The 14,775-nt window shown below is 43.0% G+C and overlaps 1 protein-coding gene across 16 annotated transcripts in view; it reads left to right on the top strand.

Moving 5' to 3' along the window:
- Positions 1 to 14,775, top strand: part of GADL1 (glutamate decarboxylase like 1) — a 647,456-nt gene that overhangs the window by 364,810 nt on the left and 267,871 nt on the right. For 11 of the 16 annotated variants that reach the window (XR_014064522.1, XR_014064521.1, XR_014064519.1 and 8 more), the window contains 2 exons: positions 6,957 to 7,057; positions 8,017 to 8,100. The gene's annotated coding sequence lies outside the window, so the exon portion shown is untranslated. Of the gene's footprint in view, positions 1 to 6,956; positions 7,058 to 8,016; positions 8,105 to 14,775 lie in introns of all 16 variants that reach the window. The other 5 variants (XM_081527026.1, XM_081527031.1, XM_081527032.1 and 2 more) reach the window with 1 other exon arrangement.

Genomic DNA, 14,775 nt, shown 5'->3' with positions numbered 1-14,775 from the left:
GATTACAATTAATAAACACAATATTATCCAAAAGCACATTGCATGAGAAAGAAATGATAATGAATCATGAAAAATTTGAAAATGTCATTTGTTCTTTGTAAACAAATTAAAGAGCTAAATCTGAAAGCAAAATCAAGGCAACACGTGTTAATACTGTGGATTGCGGAATCGCGAGCACATCTTTGGGCAGATTTCTCTAGCTACTGCCGTGGCTCTGCGTGTTCTTGTCAGGAATATATCCCTGGTGGCTCAACTGGTAAAGAATCCACCTGCAATGTATGAGACCCCATTTCAATTCCTGGGTTGGGAAGATTCCCTGGAGAAGGGAGAGGCTACCCACTCCAGTACTCTTGGGCTTCCCTTGTGGCTCAGCTGTAAAGAATCCGCCTGCAATGCAGGAGACCTGGGTTCAGTCCCTGAGTTGGGAAGATCCCCTGGAGAAGGGAAAGGCTACCCACTCCAGTATTCTGGCCTGGAGAATTCCACGGACTGTATAGTCCACAGGGTCGCGAAGAGTCGGACACGACTGAGCGACTTTCATTTTCATCTTCAAGTAACTATAATTGTGTCTCCTGTTTGAGGGAAACTCCTTGGATAACTTTTGGGAACCAGTCATATATACGTGTAAAATTGATGTTTATTTATACACATATATATTTATATGAATTTGGTTATGTTTAAAATATATCTAGAGAGACAGAGAAGAGGGAGAGAGAGAGTTGTATTTTTTTGTCTCGAAGAAAGTGTTTGGGGTTTATCTGTGTCGTCTTTGGTTTTATCTTGTACTCCTGATACTCTAAGTAGAGTTAGTTACCTGTTCCAGTTTCAAAACTGTCAGATTTATACACCACTTGTTCCGAAAGCCTTTGAACTAGATAAGAATTATTCTTGTGGATGAGGCTTTACTTTAGCAATTGTTATTTTCTTCCTCTCCTTGAGGATTCTGGAGCTTTAGCAAAATGCATCCTAAACAGGAAAGCTTTGTTCAACAGGAAATTGGAATGCAGCAGAGAACTCTTTCAATATGCAATCGATATGCAAATTATCTTCAGAATTATTTAAATTTTAAAGCAGTGGTGTTACACCAGTAAGGAATGCCTGAGTTTTTAGTAGCATATATCAGAACACTAAAATACCAGAACCAATAACGACTGTAATCAGCAATATTGACAAATCAGGTGGAGGTCACTGTCAACAGACTTACTGAAATAGAAGAGCAAGAGATCATGGGAGAAAATGACACTGTGGGAACTCTTTCCCCAGCTTTAACTGAGCAGAAATTTTCCATTTATTCACGCTGAATGAGAATAAATTTTTTGAGACAAATCACTCTAATTTTGAATTCAAGTGTAAGATGCCTAGAGCAATGACATATGCCCGTGCTTGCCACAGGGATATCTGCTAGGGAAAGTCATTTATCTTCAATCCAAACTTCATCAATTCATATTTTTAACCAACTTCAACCAGACTAGTACCTGCAGGAACCAAACTTAGGTTAAATGTTTTTTTATCATAGAAAATGTTTACGAAAGCCTCCATTTGTGTTCCTTTCCTGTATTCTTCTAATTGGTATTTTTATGGAGTATAATGGTTTTCTAGAAATGAAACCTTATTGCATTTACCTTTAGGAAATAGGAGGTTAAATTATATTGGTATGACTTATAGCCTTCTTCCAAGATCAAATTTAGCTGCAAATTGAAGGTCTGGTGAAGGTCGCCAGTGTTATGGGTGCTGATATGCATCTCTACTATTCTCTTCATAGAGTTACAGGGAAAACCCTTGGGGTGACTAGGAAGAGCCTGTGACTTCTGGGTGTCCTTTCCCTCAGGCTCTGCTGGTCTCTTTGTGTCCCACTGGGGACCACTGGAGGCGGAATTAGTTACAGGCATCAATCTGGTGACCACGAGGTCTGCTGCTGAACCCCGCATCTGCTGTTCACGCTCTGGGTGGCTCGGGGCAAGTTTGTAAACCCTCTACTTGCTCATCTGTCAAGTGAGGAGACCCCCACCACTGCTTCTCCCCCCAGGGCTGGTTATGGATTGAATGATAACAGGGTAAATCATGTGCTAAGTGCTCTATAAGTGTTTGTTACTATTATACAAGCCAGGAGATGGTGATTAGGCCCTTCTATTCCTTCTCTCTGTTCCCAGGAAGAACTGAGGGGAAAAAAAGCAACATTTTTCACCTCTATCTTTTTAGTATTTATTTGGCTGCATCGGGTCTCAGCTGTGGCACCTGGGATCTTCGATCTTCACGGTGGCATGCATACCTTTAGAAGAAACGGTATGGCAGAAAGGACGCCAGTGTTGGAGTCACACAGACTGAAGCTCTGCTCCCCTCTCATATTAGCTGTTAATCAAGGGTGTGTCATTAATGCCCTCTCAACTTCCGTCTCCTCATTTGGAAGGAACGATAATATCTACCTCAGAAGGACTTGAGGGATATTCAATTAGTTAATAAAGTAATTAGTAAAGAATGTATTAGTAGTAGTAGTGTTATTCGGTCATGTCTGACTCTTTGTGACCCCATGGACTGTAGTCCACTAGGCTCCTCTGTCCATAGGATCTTCCAGGCAAGAATGCCAGAGTAAGTTGCCATTCCCTTCTCCAGAGGATCTTCCCTACCCAGGGATCAGACCCAGGTCTCCTGCATTGCAGACAGATTGTTTACCATATGAGCTACAGGGAGGTTGGTGCAAATGTAATGTGGTTTCAGACCATGAATTTTAAATCATTATAACTAGGCTCAAACACGTCTTTATTTATTAACACATTTTTGCCAATGAGAAATAAGTTTGTTTATTCTGTAGCATAAAAATCCATGCTTGGCGATTTGATGAACTCTTGGAAAGCATTTTCTGCATTCTGCTGGTTGTGGGAGCATTTTCCCTGCAAAAAATTGTTGAGATGCTTGAAGAAGTGGTAGTCGGTTGGCAAGAGGTTAGGTGAATATGGAAGATGAGGCAAAAACCTTGTAGCCCAGTTCTTTGGGCTTTTGAAGCGTTGGTTGTGCAGTTGGGCATTGTCAGGGAGAAGAGTTGGGCCCTTTTTGCTAGCCAATACTGGCTGTAGGTGCTACAGTTTTCAGTGCATCTCATCAATTTGTTGAGCATACATCTTGGTTTCGCTGGGTTTTAGAAATGGTTTCACTGGGATGCAGATAAGCAGCAGGCCACCAAACAGGGACTATGACCTTTTTCTGGTGCAGTCTGGCTTTGGGAAGTGCTTTGGAGCTTCTCAGTCCAACCACGGAGCTGGTCGTCACTGGTTGTCTTTTGTCACATGTCACAGTCCAGTCATGAAATGGTTCATTGTTGTTTCACAGAAGAAAAGAAGATGACACTTCAAAACAATGATTTCTTTGATTTTTGATCAGCTCATGAGGTACCCATTTATTGTGCTTTTTCACCTTTCCAATTTTCTTCAAATGCCAAATGACAGAATGGTCGAAGTTGAGTTCTTTTGCAACTTCTCATGTAGTTGTAAGAGGATCAGCTTTGATGATTGCTTTCAGTTGGTCATTGTCAACTTCAATAGCCAACCACTGTGCTCCTCATCTTCAAGGCTCTCATCTCCTTTGCAAAACTTCTTGAACCACCACTGCACCTTATATTTGTTAGCAATTCCTGGGCCAAATGTGTTGTTCATGTTGTAAGTTGTCTCCTTTACTTTATGACCCATTTTGAATTCCAATAAGAAAATTACTCAGTTTTGCTTTTTGTCTAACATGATTTCCATAGTCTAAAATAAATATAAGATAAACTGCAAGTAATAACTCATTAGCAAAAAATTGTAAAGTGAGAATGTGCATTAAAATGATGTATAGCATAACCACATTTATTTATTCATAAGAATATATTCCAATATCAAAGGGAAATTTCAACAATGCAAAACCCGCAATTACTTTGCACCAACTTAATAGTGCTTACCTGGTTAGCTGGTCAAAATGGTCAACAAAGGTCAATTTTCCTCCTTTTCTGTCCTCACAGATACATTCCGTGATGCATTTTGTCCTGGTTTTTGCTTCTGCAGATAACCTTTCATCACTCTCCAGTTTCCTTTTCGTCTATAAACTTACCTACCCTTCATCTATCTCTTTAAACCCCAGCTCTTCTCTGGGCCAGCATGGGTGTCAATTCAGTTCAACTGGGGCATTAGCCAGTCTGGAAGTTAGATCTTCCAGCAGAGATCTGCCTTCAAGAGAGCGGGAGAGAGGAGGAGCCTCTGGGTGTGTGTGTGGGGGTGGGGGGGTGGGGGGGCGGTGGGGGGTGTGTGTGTTTCATCTGTCCACACATTCAACGGAAACTCACTGAGGTCTCACCATTACACTGAAGGCGTGCTTCACGTGGTCTCACCAAACATGTGAAGTTTCTAGGAAGAAAGCCAGAACCTAGTCCTGGTCCCTAGCCTGGCAGTATTCATATGTTCTAATGGTGGGGGTTGGGGGGAGTAGAGATTCATAAACAGGTACTTGGAAGGCAATACATATAAAGGGTGTGCAGGAGCATTAGGGAGGGGCCGCTCATCCATATGTTGGGGCAGCTGGTCACATCTTTAGAGGAAGCAGGGCTTCCTGAGGCTTACAGGATACACAAGAATTAGCCCAGTGGGAGAGGGGAGGTCAAGGACAAGGACAAGGTGAATTGGAGTGTTGGGGCAGATGGGTCAGCAGGAGCAGAACAGCAAAGCAGGACAGAGCTTCATGGCAGCCTGGCCGCCGAAGAAGAGAGAGAAGGAAACCTGAGCCTCTGGAGGGATCAAGAGACAGAGCTGAAGCTCTGCCTAAGGAGCCACAGTGTAGGATGTCCATGAGAATGATCTCTCCAGGTTTGAACCGTAGAATCCTCTGAGGCTCCCCTTAACTTTCTCATGATGATCTCTCCCTCTGCCATATTTTCCCTCAGGCTCTTTCTCTTGATATATGATCAGCACAGTTTTTAATTGGCATAGAATTTTGCCACCAAAGTCTGAAAACCCATTTTCACCCTTTAAGGGATTTCCACCCTTGAGGCATTAGGTACCTCCCCCGAGGCAGTTCTAGAAGGCCCTGTCCCCCTGAATGGAGGGAGGCAGGAGGGGAAATAAAGGGCAATACTGAAGGGAAAAAAGATCGTTTTTTATACCTTAAAGAATACGATTAAGAGAAAACACCATCAAAAATGAAACAAGCAACAGAATCACAATTTTCATTTCCTCTTTTGGGAAAGCCATTGGTCAAAAAAGGAACAGCAAATGCATACAAAACAAAATGTTTTTGGAGTTAATAACTGTAAATATTAATTAACATTGTATCCTTTGACCTTAATAATTTGCATGTCAGTCTCTGTGAGAGAGGGTAAGTTTTTGTTTTTTATCCCATCCTTAGTTTTGTAGTTTCAAACATGTATCTTGCAATTTTTGTAAAGTATCCGACCAACTGGGCTCACACAGCTGAGAGAAAATGAGATAATAAAATTAGAGTGAATCAAAGATCTGACTAAGGTTAAGTTAGAGATGTCAAGTGATGCTGCATTTTCTCCAAAAGAAATGAAGGCTGTTTGTACTGTTTTGAGATAGGAAAATAGAGACGTTCCTGGCAAGTGATATGTCATGTCACCAAATGTGTTTTTACTGTTTGTGTCAGTTTTATATTTTCACTCAACATTGACATTTTGCCGATTAAGGCCTCAGGTGAGTGTTAATTTCCTTTATGTGGTCTATTGACCCAAACGCCAGTAGCTCAAACATTTCATTCCATCTCGTAAACACTTTGGGCGAGTAGAATTCCAGGACTGAGATTCAGGTTTTCCAACTGGAGAGCTGACATTCAGAGAGTGTCTGTGTCTGTGGTCTGATAAGGTGAAAAGATTGGGATTCGGCTCACGTGAGGGTGTGTTATTCACTCGGAGCATCACTATGCGGTCACACTGCTGTTCCTCCTTGAAGGGTACGTCAGAGACCAAGGTGGTGGTTTCATAGGCATCCTTTCACTTGTCTGCCTTCCGTTCCCTCATTTGTACAATGATAAGCGTGGCTTGGGCCAGGGGTTAGAAATACAAACACCTCCGTGGACAGGACAGACGACAGGACCATAAACATGTATATTAGAATGTGCCACAGCGTCGCCACTGGTTTTCTTCACACTCACAAAAACAGCGGTGCTGAAATTCCACTCTCTTTCACAGATGGTTAATCTTTTCATCGGCATCCTTTCCACACGCCAGTCATGGCTCTTCTCACAGCTTGTTTTCCTAACAGAAGATTAAGTTGTATTCTTTTGCTGCAGACACACTTTGTTGGCGTGTTAAACCCAGGAATCTTTATGTCCTAGAAAAGTCTGTCTTTTTTTGGAAACATGTAACGCTTTGTTTATTTTTTCCATTCTTGAAAAAGACATGGATGTGATGATGCATTTTTCTTTTTTGTTCTACTGTAATAAAAGCAACGATGGCACTGGGATGATACCTGTCAGATGACACTGATACTCAGAATGGGGAGTAATTGGAGGTGTGGAAACTGTGGCCAAAGGAAGTGTGTCCTCTGGACCTTCCGTCCCTCTCTGCCGCAGGTGGCTGCCCCTCAGTATCATTCAGTTGTTGGCCTCTGCGAATATTAGTCCAGTATGGATGTGTGTGCTAAATTTTTTTCAAGAACTATAAATCCTGATCATTTCACATGGAATTCTCCTGAATTTTAGAGGTTGGCCACAGAATTTAAATTTAAATAAACATAAATGATAGCGGTGCTTCATAGTCAATGACTCAGGCCATACGTGAGAAAACTATGAACCTGATGCCCATAAAGCTCAGAGACTTTGCGGCAAAATGATTCTTTTTCCCCTAGAACTTTTTCTTTTTAGACAAATATTTATATACCCCTTACTGTTCTCTAGTCACACTTAAAGCACTTTACATGTCCTAACCCGTTTAATCTTCACAGCAGCTTTGTAAAGTTGGCGCCATTGTCTTCATTTTACAGGTAAGGAACTGAGACGCAGAGTGGTTGAGTGACTAGCCTCCTGTCACAGAGCGAACAGCGGTCCTCTGCATCAGAGCCCAGGGCTCTCTTCCTTTGTCCAGGTAAGCTTCTATTTTCCAAAATGCCTCCTTAACAAACATTAGTTTATACATTTTTTGTGGACAATGAGTGTATTTATTTGGATTTGTATGAAGTGAGAAGTCTGAAATATTTTTATTTGTATGTGGAAAAAAATTCATTAGTTTCGGTCAGTTCAATACCCTGCTCACCTTAGTAGGACTGACAAGAATGAGATGCTGGTTAGACTCTTCCAATCAGATCTCATTTGCTAATAAGTCACTGACCTCTGATTGGCTACTGATGATCCATCAGAGGAATTGATTAATACTTCGCTTTTCTGGCTGCCTGGGTTTTCAGAGATGTTAATACAAATGGAAATTCAGCCATATATTTAAGCAATCTGTCATAGCAAACAGATTTCTAGAGCTTTTTGGTTAAAGAGGTTTTTGAATGTGTGTATGAGCTATATATGGACTGACTTTTTATTTCAGCAAATATAAAGATGTATTATCACTTGAGGTTTGTTATTAACCTCTGTTTCACCTCCGTTAATATTTACTCTGCAGGTCAATAAATCTTGATATTCACTTCAACAGAAGCCAATATCTTCAGATTATGAGTTGTTAATCTTGGCCAAACTGAAAGATTGTGTGAATATTTTTCTGTAGCTAGAGAAAATGAGGACGTTTTTGGTCTCCTTTTTCTTCAGGCTCTCTTAAAAGGGAAAGTTCTTTCTTATCTGAATCTTCAAACACCTTTTCAGATTTAGCATTGGGAGTTGAGGGTATGAGTTTTAAGATGAATTTTGGAAGGGTCTCTGTCCCACTGAAAGTACTGCAGGAAGGTGGGGGTTAAATAAATCTTATTTGAAACCCTTCTGTGAAATCCTTTGATATTAGAGGAACTAAAAGAGGGCTGTAGCCAAACCACCACTGCCCATCTTTGCATTGTTTACTGACATTGCTCACTTTGAGTCCTAACAAGTGTAATGCATTTCTAGATCCTGCCAGCCAAAAACTGTGTAGACAAACAGCTGCATCTGCCCCATCTCAGGATACAAAACAGCAAGTGTGAAAAGACACAGGTAAGTGTTTTTGCTTTGCTTTCCAAACCATAAATGCTGGGCTTGAAGTGTGCAACAGAAGCCATTAGTTCATGGTTTCAAAGGAATGATTCTAGTCTCATAATCTGCAGAATCATGCCTAAGCAGCAAAGAAATTCATGACAAAAGGAGATGAAAAATCATGGAAGAAGTTAGAGGTCGTCTTAGCTGATGGCTGGTGGTTGCTGCTCAGGATGATGGGAGAATGTAGCATTTGGAAATAGTTATGCAGAGGGGAAAGGGGCATCTCAGGGGTTGATTTAAGAGGAAAAAATGTCCAAGATTTTCTGAGATGTGTGATTAGGGGATGGAGGGTAGGGGAGACAGGAAGTAAGGATAGGGTGTGTGTGTGTGTGTATGCTAAGTCCTTCAGTCGTGTCCGACTCTTTATGACCCTGTGGACCATAGCCTGCCAGGCTCCTCTGTCCAAGGGATTCTCCAGGAAAGAATAATGGAGAGGGTTGCTATGTCCTCCTCCAAGGGATCTTCCTAACCCAGGGATCCTACCTGGAGAGGAGGCAGGAAGTAAGAGTGGGGATTTGTTACATGTGGTGGGAAACTGGTTAGGCCAAGCCCCTAGAGCCTTGATTCTCAAAGTGTGGTCCTTGGACCAGTGGTATCAGCATCACCCAGGAACTGATTAGAAATGCCCAGTACCAGCCCTTCCCAGAGTTGTGAAACTCGAGAGGTGGAGCCCAGCAAAACATGATTGGATGAGTGGCCCAGTTGAGTGTGAAACACACAAGTTTGAGATCCACTGCTCGAGGGCCCAGGTTTATCAATCTCATCTGTACACTGTAATTCCTTGGGGAGTTTCCAAAATAATGATGCCTGGGTTTTACTCCCAGAAGTTCCCATTTAATTGGCCTGGGGTATGGCCTGGACATCAGGATATTTTACAGCTTCCGAGATGATTTTAATGGGCAGCCAGGAGAATTACTCCAGGGCATGTTCTAGTCCTAAATTACTTTTTCAGATTTAATTCTCTCTTTTTCACATCAAATATTTTATAAAGCTTCCTTTACTACCCTGAAATGAAATTTACATGAATATTATTTCTCATGCACATATTTTTAACTGAACATAAAGGAGAAATAACAGAAACGTAATTTGTTACAATGTGCATTTTGAGCATTTTAATTCCTGAATCTGACTACACTTACAGGGAGGGAAGCAGATGTTCGGGTTGAGTTATTATCAATGTGACAGTTGCAAATGCAGATTGATCCAGGTGTGTTGAATTGGCAACTCAAACATCAAACCATAGGTGACATTACTGCTGGGGTTAGGGGCAGGGATTTTTGAAAGGAACAGATCTTGGTAAAGTTTCTAACAAAATAATCATCCGTTTTCTGTTTCTCTGAGACCATATTCAAGGTGTGAACTTAAAAGAAGGTGGGCTTCCCAGGTGGCTCAAGTGATAACGAATCCACCTTCCAATGTAGGAGACACAGGAGATGTGGGTTTGATCCCTGGATCAGGGGGAATCCTCTGGAGTAGGAAATAGCAACCTACTGGAGTACTTGCCTGGGAAATCCCATGGATAGAGGAGCCTGGTGGGCTGCAGTGCATGGGGGCACACAGAGGGGGACAGGACTGAGCACCCAGGCACTTAAAAGGAGCAATGATGTATTGTAGTGGATGCCATGCTACCTTCCTTCTCCAGGATGGAAGCACCTATTTCCCCAGCTGCTGGCAGTGCTGGTGGCTGATGGCCTTTAGCTGTGGGTCCTTTTTGAGTCTTGCCCTCAGCTGAAGGAAGCTGCCTTGCTCAAGGCACAGACTTCATTCACAGGCTGGTCAAGTGTGGCAGCCCCCTGCCTCATTCAGGACAGCTCTGAAAGGCCGTCTTGCCTGTAGATCTTCCTGTTGGATTGACTGAGATCTTTGCTTCAATTGCACTGTATTGCAGCTCAGCTTCTCTCCTGACCACCCCCCCCCCAACCCCCCCAGCCCCCCCAGCCCCCCCACCCCCGCCCTGCCCCACTCCCCTGCACTCAGCTCCTCAGGGGTGTTGATTTTGAGAATAGTCTGCAATAAACTTGCTGCTGTAGGTCCGTCTCAGAGCCTGCTGCCTTGGGAACTGACAAGTAATACTGTCCTTAGGGGAAAGCTGAGTCCTTTACTAGTCAACTGGGTTACGGTCATTGCAAAAAGATTCTTGTTTTGTATTTTATCCCATGAGAGCAGCTTCACTGAGACAGGCCAGGACAAAACTGGAATTGCGTTTGGCAGAGGAACAGTTGGGAGCACCAGAGCCGGCAGGTGGGGGAGGGCCGAGGTGGGGAGAATGGATCAGGAGTTGGAGCTGTGAGTGCTCAGAGCAGATTCCAGGGAATTGATCTGGTAGAGACTCCGCTAAATTCGGAGGCAGGGTAGCCTTAAGGAGAGATGTAAATGAGGTGATGTTTGTTTTCCTTTACCCCAGTGTGTCTTTTCTCTCCAGGAGTCTGAAGTTATCAGAACTACTCCCTGGAAAAGATCTGATAAGCTATTTACCCCTTAGTGTGAATCTAAGTCAACAGTTTTGTTTTTTCTCTTTCAGAGATATTTGCATTTTAAGTATTGTTATGGAATAACAATTGTGGTCCTTGATTAAAAGGAATTTCAAGAAATAGTGCTTACAGAGAAGGATTGGGGGTGGGGAAAAGGGAGTCTTTCCTCTTCTCACCTACTCAAACTCAGTTCTCATTGTGGGTCACATAAAAGTAAAAATGGGGTACCCTGGCAGAAATGTCCATGAGCTCTTTGGGGATAAATCATTCATGAATTTTATTTCCCCATCCCCTTGGAATTTGATGTATAATTTCAAAGAAAAGCTCCATCATTTTGATGGATAGAGATAGATTTCTAACGATAGAACAAGTCTGAACATCTCCAGTGGTCTGGACATGTTAGAATCATGAGTGTGGGTTTTGAAAAAACTATAAAAATGTGAGAAAACAGCTGTAAGTTTTATTTATTTGTAAAGTTTATACCAGAAGATGTGCTGTCTTGGCCCAGTAATTTTGTATCTCTGGCCTTTAATTGCTTTGCCATGAAACAGATCATTATTCAGATTCCTCTCTTGAAATTATTTATCATTCTTCTCTTCAATCATCTTAATGAAATAGAACGAGAAATGAAAAAGTGAAAGCAATGAGCACAGCTTTAAGAAGTGTCTGTAAAGGACTCTGTCCTCTTTAGCAGCCTCGTCATTCATTCTTTCATTCAGTCCAGAGACTGATTTCCTACACGGTGCTAGGTTAGTAGTCCTTGCGCTGTCCAGAAGCAGAACAAATAAAGAGACACTAGTTTATGACCTTGAATGATTCCAGTGGAACAGCATCTTTCTTGATCTGGTGACCCTCAGGGCAAGACTTTATTTCCGGCCTGCATTAGTTGTGTCCTTGGCCATGAATTAACTATGACTTCGGATCTCAAGTGCGGCATGTGTGCAAAGCCCTCATATGCAGTTGGCCAGGGTGTTGTTTGCAAAATGTATTGACCGTGCATATTTAAACAACACCTCGGTGGATCATTAATACCAGGTACGGTTACCAAAATGAAACCCTTGAGAATTTCTTCCCATATAGTAATCTGAAGTCTTGCCAACTTTCATGCCTTTCCTGAAAGCAAACTGCTGGTTTTCTTTTTACCTCTCTTTTTAAATTCTTTCAACAACTCTGATAGTTATAAGTAACTTGGCTAAGCTTTCTGAGCCATACACACAATATATTTTTAAAATATTTATTTATTTGCCTGCACCAGTTCTTAGTTGCGGCATATAGGATCTTCGTGTTCGGTTGCAGCACATGGAATCTTTTAGCTGTGGCATGTGAACTCTTACTTGCGACATACCGGATCTAGTTCTTTGACCAGGGATTGAACCCAGGCCCCGTGCATTGGGAGCTCAGAGTCTTAGCCATTGGACTGCCAGGCAAGTCCCAAACACAACATTTCCTAATGAAATGAGGCAAGATCTGAGAAAAAAAATCCCAACAATAGAACATCATGATTTTCTGAGAATGTTCTTTATCCATAAAACAATTTGATACAGATGCTTTGACAAGTGCAAAGTGACATGGTTAGTAGGTGTGACTTGCAGCTGTACCCAGCGAAGCCCCCTCCTGTGGGACCATCCCCTTTTCTAGGCTGGGGCCTGCAAGGAATGAACAAGGCACGCATCTATCCCTGTCCAGGGGGAGCTCGCATTCTGAGTGGAGAGAGAGACTTAACAGCAAATAAGTTAACTGTGGGAAGAAAAGAAAAAGGAGAATTGAAGAGAATTTAGTGTGCCCAGGTGGGGAGTAGCTGAGGTGTCAAGAAGCGATGAAGGTCACCTTCACGGAAGAGGTGAAATTTCATGGACATAAAGGAGGTGAGGGCGAGAGCCGGGGATCGCTGGCCCAAAGGGCACTTTATGCAAGTGGCTGATGGGAGCAAAGTCCCAGAGTCCCTGATGGGAGCCTGTCGTGTCCCCGGAGCTTCAGCTGAGAGAGCAGAGAGAGAGGAGCAGGAGGGAGGCTCAGGGGTTTGGAGACGCCTGTGGAGATTGTAGCCACTACTGCGAGGCACCTGGGAAGCCACTGCTGGCCTTTGAGCAGAGGAAGAACATGACCTGAGTCACGTTTTAAAAGCATCACCTCCACTGTCCTGTTGAGAGTTGACCGTAGGAGTCTGGCAGAATGGGGATTATTGCAATAGTGCAGGAAAAGGAAGATGGCGGCTGGCACCGTGATAGTGGAGGTAGATGTGGTAAGAAGTGGTCAGATTATGGTGGAACCACAAGGAATTTCCAACAGGTTGGATGTCGAGCCCCTGGTGGCTCAGACAGTAAAAAGAGTCTGCCTGCAGTGCAGGAGACCTGGGTTCGATCCCTGTGTTGGGAAGATCCTCTGGAGAAGGAAATGGCAACCCAAACCAGTATTCTTGCCTGGAGAATCCCATGGACATGGGATCACAAAGAGTTGGATACAACTGAGTGACTTCACTTTCACTTTTCATGAGAACATCAAAAGCTTCCCAAAGTGTTGTGCTGGGGAAGAATTGGATAACTGGAAGGATGCGGTTTCCATCAACTAAGATGGTGGTGATGCGGGGTGCAAATATTTTAAGAAATCAGTTTGGACATTTTCAGATTGCTGTGTCTGTTAGACTTCCACATGGAGACAATGAGATATATGAACCAGCTCGAAGTGTGAACTAGAAATGTAAATGTGGGATTTACATTGAAAAGTTTTCTCTCTCATTCCTCATGATTATGACTGTCATTGTTACTCTACTTAATAATAGGAGCAGAGAAAAAGAGAGGAAGAAGCATGGTGTTTTTGACCTCATTTTCCTAAAATTGGCAGTTTGATTTGAAAAGTAACACTATTTTGACAAGAGTTGCTCTGTTATAAAAGAACTGTCTTGTTGGATCATGGAAAGAGAAATTAGAATTATTGGGCGGCTACAGTTTATGTGACAGATGCTTTACTGAGAGAATCTGATAATTAAAAACTCATGTCTTTCAAGACTCATCCTGGCCAAGCATGACAGGTATTTTGATTTACCAGCTAAAGTGGTGGCTCCATATGGCAGTAGCGTCAGCGTAGTTTACGACCCACATCGTCCCCATCTGCGTGGAGGGAACTCTCCTGTGTGTGTCCCTCACGCACACAAGGCTGCCGCACTCACATTCCTGACACCGGCCATGTGGGTTTTTGCCCACACCATGCAGTTCTCTGCCACAGCAGCTGGATGTCCGACAATTCCATTCCATTCTGACACTAATTGGAGTTGGTATTGGCTCCACAGGTTAAGAGCTCAGTCCCACAGGACTGTCTTCCTACCTCAGGTGTCAGTTGTATGTCCCTGGTGGTCACTGGGGCTTCCGACCAAGTTTCTATAAAGCACAGGTTTCCAGACTCCTTTCTCAGGGTTCTGTCATTTGCTAGAAGAGCTCACAGAATTCTGGGAGACACATACTTACAGTTATTGATTTATTATGTAATAAAGGATGTGCTGAAGGAAGCAGATGATCAGCCAGATAGAGAGAGGTGGGGCAAGGTTCAGAGGGGTCTTGAGCGAGAGGCTTGTATCCCTAGGGAGTTGGGATACACTTGCTTCTGGGCACGTGGATGTGCTCAGCGACCCTGGACGTGTACAGGCTCAAGCATTGGGGATTGTTATGGGGGCTTCATCAAGGAGGCACAATCGCTGACTCAATCTCTGCTCTCTCACCCCTTCCCAGAGGATGAGGGGTAGAGCCCAAAGTCCCAAGCTTCTCATTGTGGCTTGGTCTTTCTGGTGATCAGCCCCCATCAGGCAGCCATCCAGGAGCCCTCCAGGAGTTGCCTCATTAGGACAAAAGTTTCCTGTCACCCAGGAAACTCAGAAGGATTTAGGAGCTCTGTGTTAGGAACTGGGCTCAAAGTCCAAATAAGAGAAGGAAGGGTTCTCCTAGTAGCCTTATCATCTAAGAGATTACAAGGATTTCAGGAGTTCTGTGTTAGGAACGGGCTGCAAAGACCAATGATATACTTTCCCTGATTTCACACCGTCCCTTGAAATACTGTTTCCTTGCATTCTATATTAGGAATCAGCATTTGTAAAAATTCACATCCATTGAGATGTTAATCGTGTTTTAAAACTCAAATCTATATAAAATAAACTTGTTCCATAAGCATTCAC

The sequence above is a fragment of the Giraffa tippelskirchi genome, chromosome 9 (assembly GCF_054371585.1).
Source record: "Giraffa tippelskirchi isolate mGirTip1 chromosome 9, T2T-mGirTip1v1.2.pri, whole genome shotgun sequence".
Taxonomy (NCBI): Eukaryota; Metazoa; Chordata; class Mammalia; order Artiodactyla; family Giraffidae; genus Giraffa; species Giraffa tippelskirchi.
This window is presented reverse-complemented; position numbering and strand designations above follow the sequence as displayed.